General features: G+C 40.1%; 1 long non-coding RNA gene across 1 annotated transcript; it reads right to left on the reverse strand.

Moving 5' to 3' along the window:
- Nucleotides 1–8,036: 8,036 nt before the first annotated feature.
- Nucleotides 8,037–10,987, reverse strand: LOC139435904 (uncharacterized). Its single transcript, XR_011645116.1, has 3 exons — nucleotides 10,914–10,987; nucleotides 10,006–10,313; nucleotides 8,037–8,404 (listed from the first exon to the last, which is right to left on the reverse strand). It is a non-coding gene; the product is annotated as an uncharacterized lncRNA (long non-coding RNA).
- Nucleotides 10,988–12,136: the final 1,149 nt, after the last annotated feature.

Below are 12,136 nucleotides of genomic sequence, written 5' to 3' on the forward strand. Positions count from 1 at the left end.
GCCCTGTGGCACTCCATGGCTAACTTTGGTTTGCGTGGAAGATTCATCGTTAACACGTACAAACTGAGAGCGTTCAGATAGATAGGACCTAAACCAGCCTAAAGCAGTTCCCTGTATGCCAACTAAGTGCTCTAGTCTTTGCAATAGGATATCATGTTCGATAGTATCAAATGCAGCACTGAGATCGAGCAAAACAAGAATAGAGACAAGTCCCTTGTCTGAGGCTATTAGAATATCATTTGTGACTTTAACCAGAGCTGTCTCTGTGCTATGATGTGTTCTAAAGCCAGACTGAAAATCTTCAAATAAATCATTGTTTTTTAAGTAATCACACAACTGTTTTGCGACCGCTTTCTCAAGAATTTTTGAGAGGAACGGAAGATTAGAAATAGGTCTATAGTTGGCTAAAACCTCTGGATCGAGGTTGTGCTTTTTAAGAAGCGGTTTTATCACTGCTACTTTGAATGATTGTGGAACATAGCCTGATAATAAAGACATATTCATAATATTTAATAAAGAAGTGCTAATTAATGGAAAAACTTCCTTCAACAGCTTAGTTGGAATTGGGTTGTTGGGGTACTGTCTGCATTGAAGTTTAACAGGTAAACATAAAATGTAAAGGGTCTCCAGTTTTTCTTCGCTTGAGTTGCAAAGGTCTTGAGAGCTGGAAGCTTTCTCTTCCCAAGGCAATTTCGATTTTTTTTTTTTCCACAAAGAATCCAGGGAAAGATCTGCATTATTTAAACAAAAAAGTAATGTTGTTTAGCACATAATCATAAATGGACATATCAACTTGCAGTTTACCTGTAGATAAACACAAATATATATATATGTATTAAAATCTAAAACCTGGCCATCTCCTGCTCTACAGAAGGACCAGGCAGTGTCTGGTCCTCCTTCCTTCCTTCCGGCTGTCCCTGGCTTAGGTGCTGTGTGAGCACGGTTATGAATTACGGTCGCCACTCTGGCAAAGACAGATTGAGAAACACGTGAGCTGGACTCTATCAACATAAGGGAAATTCACTTGCACTGACTATAGCTAATAGCATAGCCTCCATGAGTAGCCTCAATGCCATGGTTAGTTTCCCGCGTTGCCACATTCATTCCCCACCTCAAAAGGCCTGCCTTCCTTTTATGTATGTCGCTATAATATTATTATCATGCTCTTGGATAACTTCTAAGACCATGAATGGAAAAAAGTTAATATTTCTTACCTGTGCGCTGGTGCCAGTCATGGAGCCAGCAGGTGGACCTGACACCATCATAAAAGCCAAGCCAATACTATGCTGCGTTCACGGAGCTACGTGGAAGTGGGGAAGGACAACGCTTCATTGCGGATACGTAATTTCACATTCTAGCACATTTATTGCTCTTATACCGCAATTTTTGCCTACTACGATGCTCAACAGCTCGCTTAACGGAACTTTGACGCTAGTATCAGTTTTGTTTACCACCAATCATGGGAGTATTGTGTATAGAAAGTGTGTAGTTGTATTTCTTGCGCTACCTAACATCCATGAAAGCATCATGACAGAGGGAGGGCTGTCACTCAGGGTACCAAACTACTCTTTGGTAAGCCCCGCCCCCCGAAGCAATATCAGGGTCACAAGTCTGAAAGCAAAAAAAAGAGATCTGAAAGCGAAAAAAAGGATCTAAAAGTGAAAAACGATCTGAAGGCGAAAAAAAAAGATTTGAAACTGAAAAAATTAAATCTGAAACTGAAAAAAACAAATATTCAAATATCAAAATATGTATAAAAGTGAAATATGAAAATAAATATTTTATTCAAAAAAATTGCTGAACTGAATTAAAATAATATTCAACCTGAACAATTATTTCAAATACTTTTTTTTGTTTTGAATACAACATTGTATTTTTCAAAGTTCAGGATGAGAACTTGGACTTTCAAATAAATTGTATTTTTTTGAATGATCAAAACTTATGACCCTGAAATAGCTCCATACATGTGCTAATGAGCAACTCTCATAGGAATGAATGCGGCCCCGCCTCCCACGCTGTATCCAGTTCTTATTATGGCGCGTTTCCACTGCAGCGGGTAGCTCACTTTAAGCGTGCCGAGCCGTGCGGGGCCCATACATCACTGCGGTCAAGCCAGCCTCCACTTGGGAAAACACAGTCAAGCCAGCCCGCACGTGATATTGGGGTGCGCGAATATTAGAAGCATTACTGTAAAATTCCAGTGCTTACTCGGTCAATAACAAAAGCACCTATAAAAACAAACCAAACATATTAAATTAAGAAATATGTACTATATAATGTGATCAATAATTATTTAAAACAAACTACGTATAACTACCACGAGTAAATGTAAAATGTAAGGAGTTTAAAAATAAAAGTCCTTTGAAATCTCATATTGAAATCTCATATATGAGCTATCAGCCCTGTGTTTAGATAAGAATAAAACGAAATCTCTCCCTGATGCAGGTCTTGCATCAGGGAGAGATTTCGTTGTATCTAAACACAGGGCTGATAGCTCATATATGGGATTTCAACGGTCTTTTATTTTGAAACTCCACATCAGAATGTCCTGATTTTTTCTGGGTGAGTAGATGGGCTGTCCTTCTATCACCCTGCAGTGAGATGAGTCTTGCATCAGGGAGAGATTTCGTTTTATTCTTATCTAAACACAGGGCTGATAGCTCATATATGGGATTTCAAAGGTCTTTTATTTTGAAACTCCACATCAGAATGTCCTGATTTTTTCTGGGTGAGTAGATGGGCTGTCCTTCTATCACCCTGCAGTGAGATGAGTCTTGCATCAGGGAGAGATTTCGTTTTATTCTTATCTAAACACAGGGCTGATAGCTCATATATGGGATTTCAAAGGTCTTTTATTTTGAAACTCCACATCAGAATGTCCTGATTTTTTCTGGGTGAGTAGATGGGCTGTCCTTCTCTCACTCTGCCGTGAGATGAGTCTTGCATCAGGGAGAGATTTCGTTTTATTCTTATCTAAACACAGGGCTGATAGCTCATATATGGGATTTCAAAGGTCTTTTATTTTGAAACTCCACATCAGAATGTCCTGATTTTTTCTGGGTGAGTAGATGGGGTGTCCTTCTATCACCCTGCAGTGAGATAAGTCTTGCATCAGGGAGAGATTTCGTTTTATTCTTATCTAAACACAGGGCTGATAGCTCATATATGGGATTTCAAAGGTCTTTTATTTTGAAACTCCACATCAGAATGTCCTGATTTTTTCTGGGTGAGTAGATGGGCTGTCCTTCTATCACCCTGCAGTGAGATGAGTCTTGCATCAGGGAGAGATTTCGTTTTATTCTTATCTAAACACAGGGCTGATAGCTCATATATGGGATTTCAAAGGTCTTTTATTTTGAAACTCCACATCAGAATGTCCTGATTTTTTCTGGGTGAGTAGATGGGCTGTCCTTCTATCACCCTGCAGTGAGATGAGTCTTGCATCAGGGAGAGATTTCGTTTTATTCTTATCTAAACACAGGGCTGATAGCTCATATATGAGATTTCAATATGAGATTTCAAAGGACTTTTATTTTGAAACTCCTTACATTTTACATTTACTCGTGGTAGTTATACGTAGTTTGTTTTAAATAATTATTGATCACATTATATAGTACATATTTCTTAATTTAATATGTTTGGTTTGTTTTTATAGGTGCTTTTGTTATTGACCGAGTAAGTGCTGGGATTTTACCGTAATGCTTCTAATATTCGCGCACCCCAATATCACATGCGGGCTGGCTTGACTGTGTTTTCCCAAGTGGAGGCTGGCTTGACCGCAGTCATACATCCATGGTTGCTACCCCAGGTCCTAAACTGTAATGGAAATGCGCCACGGCCTCGGACGGCCAGCGAGGCAGCCCGAGGACTATGGAACGCCCTTTGCGCCACAATTCGCGCGTTTATTCGCGCGTAGTTTCGCGCGGATTAACGGGGAGGTCCGTTTATTCGCGCGAAACTACGCGCGAATAAACGGGGAGGTCCGTTTTCTAAACGGGGAGGTCCGTTTGAGTTCAAAGTCTCAGTAACCAATCAGTGAAGAGCAAAACCAGACCAAAGCAATCTGTAGATGAAAAGTTCCTGACATTGTGAGGCTGGAAATTGTACATTATTCCAGCTTCAGGGGACTATGTATTAATTTGGCTTTCAATATAATAAATATATCAATCAATATAACCTGCCTTCATTGTCTTTTAAAATAAAATCGCCGTACCTTATTTTACTGAAGTGAAGGGTATTTGTCTCCTTAAATCACCTTTTAAATGTACTTCTTATAACATGGCATGGTGTAACCGGGTGTAACATATCAAAATGTTCAGTCTCTGGTCTTGCTAGAAATGCAATGTCACTCACCTTAGAGCACTGTCTTATGAGATACTTAGCTTAGAAATCAGATTTTTGGAAAACTTAAAAACTTGTGAAAACACAGATGTACTCATGTCATCCATTTTTTTGTGTTTCAGATTTGGTTTACCAACGTTTTTGGTTCACAAAAGTAGTGAAATATATGAATTACACTATAGGCCTATATAAATGTGTTGTTCATGTCTATAATGAAAATGTGTAAATTAGAATTTGGAGTAAAATAGTTCTATCACTCTACTTTCACCACAGAAAAGTTACATCAGGACTGATTCATGACTTCATATTCCATACTGAGGTTCATGTAATGTGTACAAATACAAATTGAGCATTACAACTTATTTTTTTCACCCAACTATTTATGTTAACATAATAAACTGTAAAATCTCAATATTTACAATACAGGGTTCATACACTTTTTCACCAATGATTTTAAATGACTCTTTCATGTGGCTAGCATGCGCTGCCTCGCCCATATTCTAAATATCGAATATGTTACAACAGAGTTTGCATTTAGTACGTCTTGGGTCAATGTCTTTTGATAACCACAATTGGTACTTATTCTTTAGAAGCCATACATTGTTGAAACTGCACTTCCCTGGCATCTTTATATCAAATAGTAGCTCCTGTAGACTAGAGGGCGTGATTGTAAACACCTCTCACCAGCGAAATACTGCCACAGTTGCCATTTTACGTTTCATTATACGATACAGTATTTATTATCATTATAGTATTACTATTTCGGCGATTAGATAACATAAATTATATTTGATGCAACTTTATTTATATTTCCAAAACATTGGGGAAAATATTGCATTCCATGACTTTTCCAGGTTTTTAATGACCGTACGAATCCTGACAATATCAGAACTTTCTCAACCAATATTCATTATAAATGTAAAGACAGGGGGAGCAGTGCCATGGTCTTTGACTGTCTTCCAAGACAGTGGGTCTGGCTGCTGTGTAGGTGATGGTGCATGTGCTGCTGGTGGCTGTGTCGGAGGGAGGGAAGTGTGCTAGGCGAGACTTCTTTGCTGGCTGGGTTGATCGTGATGGCTGTGGTGGAGGCCTTTGTGCTGTGGTGGAGGCCTTTGTACCGAGGTGTATCTTAATCTTGTGGCAGGCACAGATGGAGGTGGAGGCTGCTGTAGTGATGCTGGTCCTCTGGTCCTTGGTGGTGATGGCTCTGGTGAAGGCCCTTGAGCCACGGTTAGTGCTGCGTACCTGGACTCACATTCAGGTTCAGGTCCGGACTCAAGTCCAGAGGTTCAGGTTCAGGTCTGGACTTATAAGTCCGGACCTGAACCCATGGCTTGTGTCAAGTTGTGTGAGTAACTAAAGTGAACTTATTGTGAGCTAATTATCAATTGAAAATTAACTCATAATCAACTCAAATTCAAACTCGTCAGGTTTATTGTGCTCCCTTCCAACTTGTGTCTACATTTCTCTACAAAGTACAAATGTAAAAAAAACACTTTTTGCCACTTAGTCTACAAATGACTTATGACGGCAACTACAGTGAACTACTACAAAGTTCAAACATTTACCAAACTAAAGTAACCAAACAGTCCCTAAGCTGACTGAGCCTAAATCCCTAAAACGTTGCTGAAAGGTAGAGTGTAGAGTAGACTATACGCATTACACTGTTACACACCTACTATACAGTACACACTGTACTAGTGACTGTACAGTCAGAGTGTACTCTGTACTGTCTGTACACCATGTCTTTTCTACAACTCTACATTATACAGTACATACTACATAAATAGTGATGTACATACATACAATTTTGATACAAATGTCATACATAGTTAACTTAAGCATCTATCATCTATGTCACTCGGACAGTGAGGAGACTGTGGACTGCCAAGACTCAATATGCAAGAGTACAAGTCAATGTGTTCTTGTTCAAGAACAACAGCATATTGACATTGTCTGGGTGAAGTGTTGCACTTTCGGCAGCAGCCCACTATGTCTAAGCCAGCTTCCCTTGACGTCACACAGATCTCGCGAGCAGTTGCGATATGTTGCGAGACTTTGTGAGCTCAGTAATGGCCGCCATATCAGAAGCCGAAACGTTTTTCGTCTTTTTTCGATCTATGGAAGGTTTTAGATGGTTTAGAACAAAAAGGAGACTATACGTAAGTACCGGTTCCCGACGTTCCGGTTTTAACCGGACTTGAACCGAAACGTTTTACAAGTCCAGTACTGGTTCGGCGTACCGGTTCGCAGCACTAGCCACGGTAGATCTTGACCTGGGTGCAGGCACAGATGGAGGTTCTTGCTGCTAGGCGCAGGCAGCTGTGAAATCGGAAAGACATATAGGACAATAATTACTAAGTTCATTAAAATATAAAGTTCAAGTAGAATGTTTCTCCCCTCTCTCTATTTAACTATGTTACACCCACACAATGAAAGTACACTATTACTGTAATATTTACCTATCATCAAATGGATCCTTGTTGTTGTTGTATTCTCCAGGTTCTGATGCTCCACCTCCACTGCTGCTCGTGCTACAAGTCCGCTGTGCAGAGCTGCATATTGCATTCCATGACTTTTCCAGGTTTTTAATGACTGTACGAACCCTGACAATATCAGAAATTTCTCAACCAACTATTCATTATAAATGTAAAGACAGGGTCTTTGTCTGTCTTCCAAGACAGTGGGTCTGGCTGCTGTGTAGGTGGGGGTGATGGTGCATGGCAGGGCTCGAGCATAAGGACGTCCCGTCGTAGAAAAATAGTGTCGGGGAGGATACAAAATAATTTTGGGACGAGTTAAAATAAAAATACCCTGCTAACTCTACTACAAACGGCGATGAAAATGAAACCGACTGCACGTTTTGTGTAGCACAGTTATTAAACCTCCTTGTCAACATAAACACCATGATAAACACACACGCACAAAACATTCAGAAACCCTCGAAATACACACATGTAGCTACAGCTGGCTGTGCCCGCAAATGTGCGGGTCTAGCTATGTTCTGTTCGCGGGTTGAGTGATGAACAATGGCATCCCGTGGAGGAATTCTGAAATGTTTTACCGTTACATCACAAAAACTCACAGCAGAACCAGACCCTGGAGCGCCGGCCTCTTTATTTACTTACTCCTCTTCATCCCCTATGGGTGATAAGGCTGAGAAGAGAACCCTCCATCGTATTTAGTCCTTAGCAATATGCTGCGCCTCTCCCCATGTAGGGATGGGTACCGAGCCCCGGTATTAAACGGGCCGGAATTATTAAAAACAGTGGTAACGTTAAGCTCCGACGTAATCTGACTTTTTATCGGTACTGGAGACATTTAAAAAATATAAGTCATATGTATTATTGCTACATCCACATTATATTGCAGTTTTAGTTTCACCAACTCCGTTTCTAATATGCAATAAGACTAAAACATGCGTCTATGATGTATTTTTGAGCTTTCCAATCCAGACGAGATCTCTCTCTCCCGTCTGTGTGCGAGGGGGCGGGGCCGTTTGTAAAGGTCTCCTGACTGTGTTACAGACTGTCATCCTGGTTAGTGGTTACTCTGGGTTCTGTCTTCAGGACAGTGTTGATTTTTTTTGTTAATTGGATGAGTAATTTTCCCATTTGTGTGTTTGTTTAAATATATTTGGCCTTTGTTTATGTGATTGAATGATTTGCTCAAATAAAAAGGTTGATGAATTATCATCTAATGATTTGTATGATGTTTTATTTATGTTAAAGGTCACTTTGAATGATTTTAACTCGTGATAATGTAGAAAAACTAACATTTTAAATTCGGGACGGTCCACATTAATTTCGGGACGGCTTATATTGTATTTCGGGACGGTTCCGGGAGGATGGGGAAAAAAGTTAGTCGAGAGCCCTGGTGCATGGGCTGCTGGTGGCTGTGTCGGCGGGAGGGAGGGAGGTGTGCTAGGCGAGACTTCTTTGCTGGCTGGGTTGATCGTGATGGCTGTGGTGGAGGCCTTTGTACCGAGGTGGCCCTTGAGCCACGGTAGATCTTGACCTGGGTGCAGGCACAGGTGGAGGTTCTTGCTGCTAGGCCCAGATAGCTGTGAAATCGGAAAGAAATATAGGACAATATTTACTACTAAGTTCATTAAAATATAAAGTTCAAGTGGAATGTTTCTCAAGCACAAATAACAATGCACAACTCAAAATAAAATGGGGAGCAGGGCTCGCAATTAACGATGTCCCGATGCCCATACAAATTCCTACTGGGACACAAATCTATTTTGTCTGGGACTATTTCGGGACAGTAAAAAAAAAATTAAAAGTAAACTTCAAAATGGGTGTTATTTGCAAAGTCATTGGGCTGTCAAATCATAGAATGCATTCTACGTCATCCACTCTGCTGCTGACTGCTGCTAGACTCGCGCCAATGCAACGCTCACGACAGTTAAAAACAGAAGAAAGAAATGCTGAGGTGGTTGAATAAACAGCCCCCTGTAGCAAGCCCCAATTCTGCCGACTCCCGAAACTAAAACATCCCAAGTCCTGGTCATGATGCACCGTCTTCCATTGTGGTAAATTAGTTAATTAGTCTTAAGTGCCAATGTTAGTGCTAACTAACGCTAGCAACTGAAGTGTGCCTTACAATGCATACAAACGTCCTAAAATGCGGTGTCATGTTCTTTTGAAGTTTGTGAAAATGATGTGAAATACAGTTGATCAGAATAAGAGGTGTAGCCTATCATTTTTGTATTTTCTTTGTCAGCCAGTCAGTGAGCAGGCTCGAATCTTTAGCTGCAAAAACGTAAGGCATTTAGCTTTTCATCTTTTTTTAGTGTTTTACTTTTTTTGGGTCAAGAACGTCAGTCAGATTGGGTGACGATTAGAAAGGGGGTCGCAAGGTAATTTTAGTTTGTCAATCAACTCTGGTATGACAATAATGTGTCATGTTAGAGAGAGTAATGTTCCAGTTGTGTTTGTGCCTAGGGGGGGGGTGGTGAATGATTGAGAGCAAGATGATTGACATTCATGAATGAAGATAGAAGATCAATTTATATTCCTATAGTACTACTGACGACTTGTGAGGATAACTTGTAACTAGAACTGAAAACAGATACATTTATTAAACTGTATTATGGAACTTCTGTTTTTTTATTATCATTCATACCACTTTTATTGCCAGACAGAGGGTTCCGATCATAAAACACAGAGACCATACAGCCATACCGTATTGAATTGAAAAATACAAATCAGAATTCTTCAATGTTGACATGACAATGATAAATTAGTGTGGATATTGAGAAACAATAGAAAAACATGTCTTAAATCAACTCTCTTCCCTTCTACTCTAGGAGAGGCAACAGATCAGACTAATATTCATATGTTTAAAAGAATAAGTATTTTAAACTTACATGGTGGACCAGAGTCTATGGTGTGATGATTAAGTGACAAAAAAGTATCAAATTATATGTATTCTGCATAATTGGGGGGGCAACGATACAAATTTAAATTTGGGACTCTGCTGGTTATATCCGGGACAATACAAAGTAGAATTCGGGACAGTTGTGGGACACTGAGGAAAAAAGTTAATTTTGAGCCCTGATGGGGAGGTGGGACAGGAGTCTCTCTCTCTCTCTCTTACAAACTATTTAACTAAACCCACACAATGAAAGTACACTATTACTGTAATATTTACATTTACCTATCTTCAAATGGATCCTTGTTGTTGTTGCTGTATTCTCCAGGTTCTGATGCTCCATCTCCACTGCTGCTAGTGTTACAAGTCCGCTGTGCAGAGCTGGTAATCAGATAATAAGCCTGTTGAACAGGAGAAAAGAATGAAGCAGAGGGAAAGTTGCTGCCGTTTGTGTGGTTGTCCTAGCCAGAATTTATTAAACCCATTAATAAATACACTTACAAATTATATCCGTTTTCTCTATTTATGTATCTCTGCGTTGTGTTGTGTGGTCGAATGAATATGACTTCCTTCTTGCCAACCAGCTTTATTATCTGTGCAAACAGAATATAAGGAAATGGCTTCACCAGCGTTCTACCTCAATACTTCTCCTCAGTGAGGCCTGAAGCTAACTGAGAATGTAAAAATACATTTAGCCAATCAAAATAACTATGTCTGACATATTTCGTTTTCTATTAAAAAATGGACATAAATCCACATGCCATATTATGACTTTCATGAGGGATTAAAGCCTTTTTCATTTACAGTATATAATACAGTGATAACAGATAACACACACAACCCGACTGTACTCACTTTAACATGGCTGTTGTACAGGCACAATATTAGCATAGCATTAGCGCTTTAGCTTTTAAATAATATGAACAATTATGACCTTAGACCAACATTTCACATATTTATACAAACAGAATAAACTTGAAATGTAAGCCAGACTAGTGCACGGGACTGATACACATAGTAGAGCTACATTATCCAGGGAGCCTGTGTTAAAGAAGCTAGCGGACGCTATTATCCATTAGCCACACGCTAGTGGCGTAGCTCACAGAATGACATTAAAGTTAACTACACATAAAACAGTTTCAAAGACACTTCTTAGATCGAAATATGACATAATATGTGTACACACTACTAACCTGTTGAACAGGAGAAATGAATGAAGCAGAGGGAAAGTTGCTGCCATGTGTCTGTCGTCTGTGGTCTTCTTCTTCTTCTCTCAGACCATTCCGTTCTCTAACGCTAAACCTGAAGTGAGGCTAAGAACGGCGAATTTAAAGATAACAATACCATTATCACTCCTAGTGGTGACTTTATGAACTGCAAACAAATTATAACATTATAAAATGCCTTTAAGGCGGCACACTGTTTGAAGCGCTGCACATTATATAAACTAACGCTACACACGGCAACGACATTAACTGCAAACAGTCGTGACTTGTGTGAAGTGTAACATTAAACAATATATTAACATATTAAATACAACATTTATGACACCACTCGTTCCACTCAGTAACCCTCTTTGTTCTAAGACATGTGATAGTCTATACACTATCATCTTCTCCATCCATTTACACAAGTGTGATGTTACTGGGTAATGATCACTTCCTATGGTACAGGCACTTTTTACATACCATTCACACGATTTAACTAAACTATCCGTCACAAGTATGAGGTCCAAACATGATTGTGTCCCCCTATTCAGGTCTATTCTTGTTTTTTGTCCATCATTAAGGCAAAAACAATGCCCTGTGAAAAAGTATCTCTTTAGCCCTTTCCAAAGTCCTTTAAAAACTCATGCAGCAGTTGCATCTCAAAAGGCCTTAAGGGAAGGTTTTGTTACATTTTAAGGCGTAACCTTTGACATTTAGTTGGACCAGAGGCATCAATCTGCATGTACTTTCCGAGCCGGATCCAACAAGACCAAGCTCAAAGCCCTCGGACATTCCTTTGCACCGTCGAGGGGACTGTCGACATGCACATTTGACCTCTGACCTCGATTTTGACCTTGTTCGAAGGTCGCAGGGTCCCCACATTTTGCACGCGGGTTCCACACAAGTTAAGCAACACACTCTCAAAGTCTCGGAGCGCCACACACCTTTTTTCAATTTTGTTCATGTTCTACTCCTCCCCCACCACAAGCCTGTCAGACCCTTAGCTTATGAGAGGATTTTGTGATACAGTTTGACATTTAATTGAATAAACATGCCCTCGAGGGTCAGAACCGACCATGGGGACGAAAACAACTCTGTCTGCCTATTGATGAGCATCTTCAGATGCTCTCACAGAGGCAGTGCTCTCCGTGGAAGAAGCACCCACAACCAGAGAATAGAACGGCTCTGGGGTGACCTGTGGCGAGGTG

The sequence above is a fragment of the Pseudochaenichthys georgianus genome, chromosome 20 (genome assembly GCF_902827115.2).
Source record: "Pseudochaenichthys georgianus chromosome 20, fPseGeo1.2, whole genome shotgun sequence".
NCBI classification, from domain to species: domain Eukaryota; kingdom Metazoa; phylum Chordata; class Actinopteri; order Perciformes; family Channichthyidae; genus Pseudochaenichthys; species Pseudochaenichthys georgianus.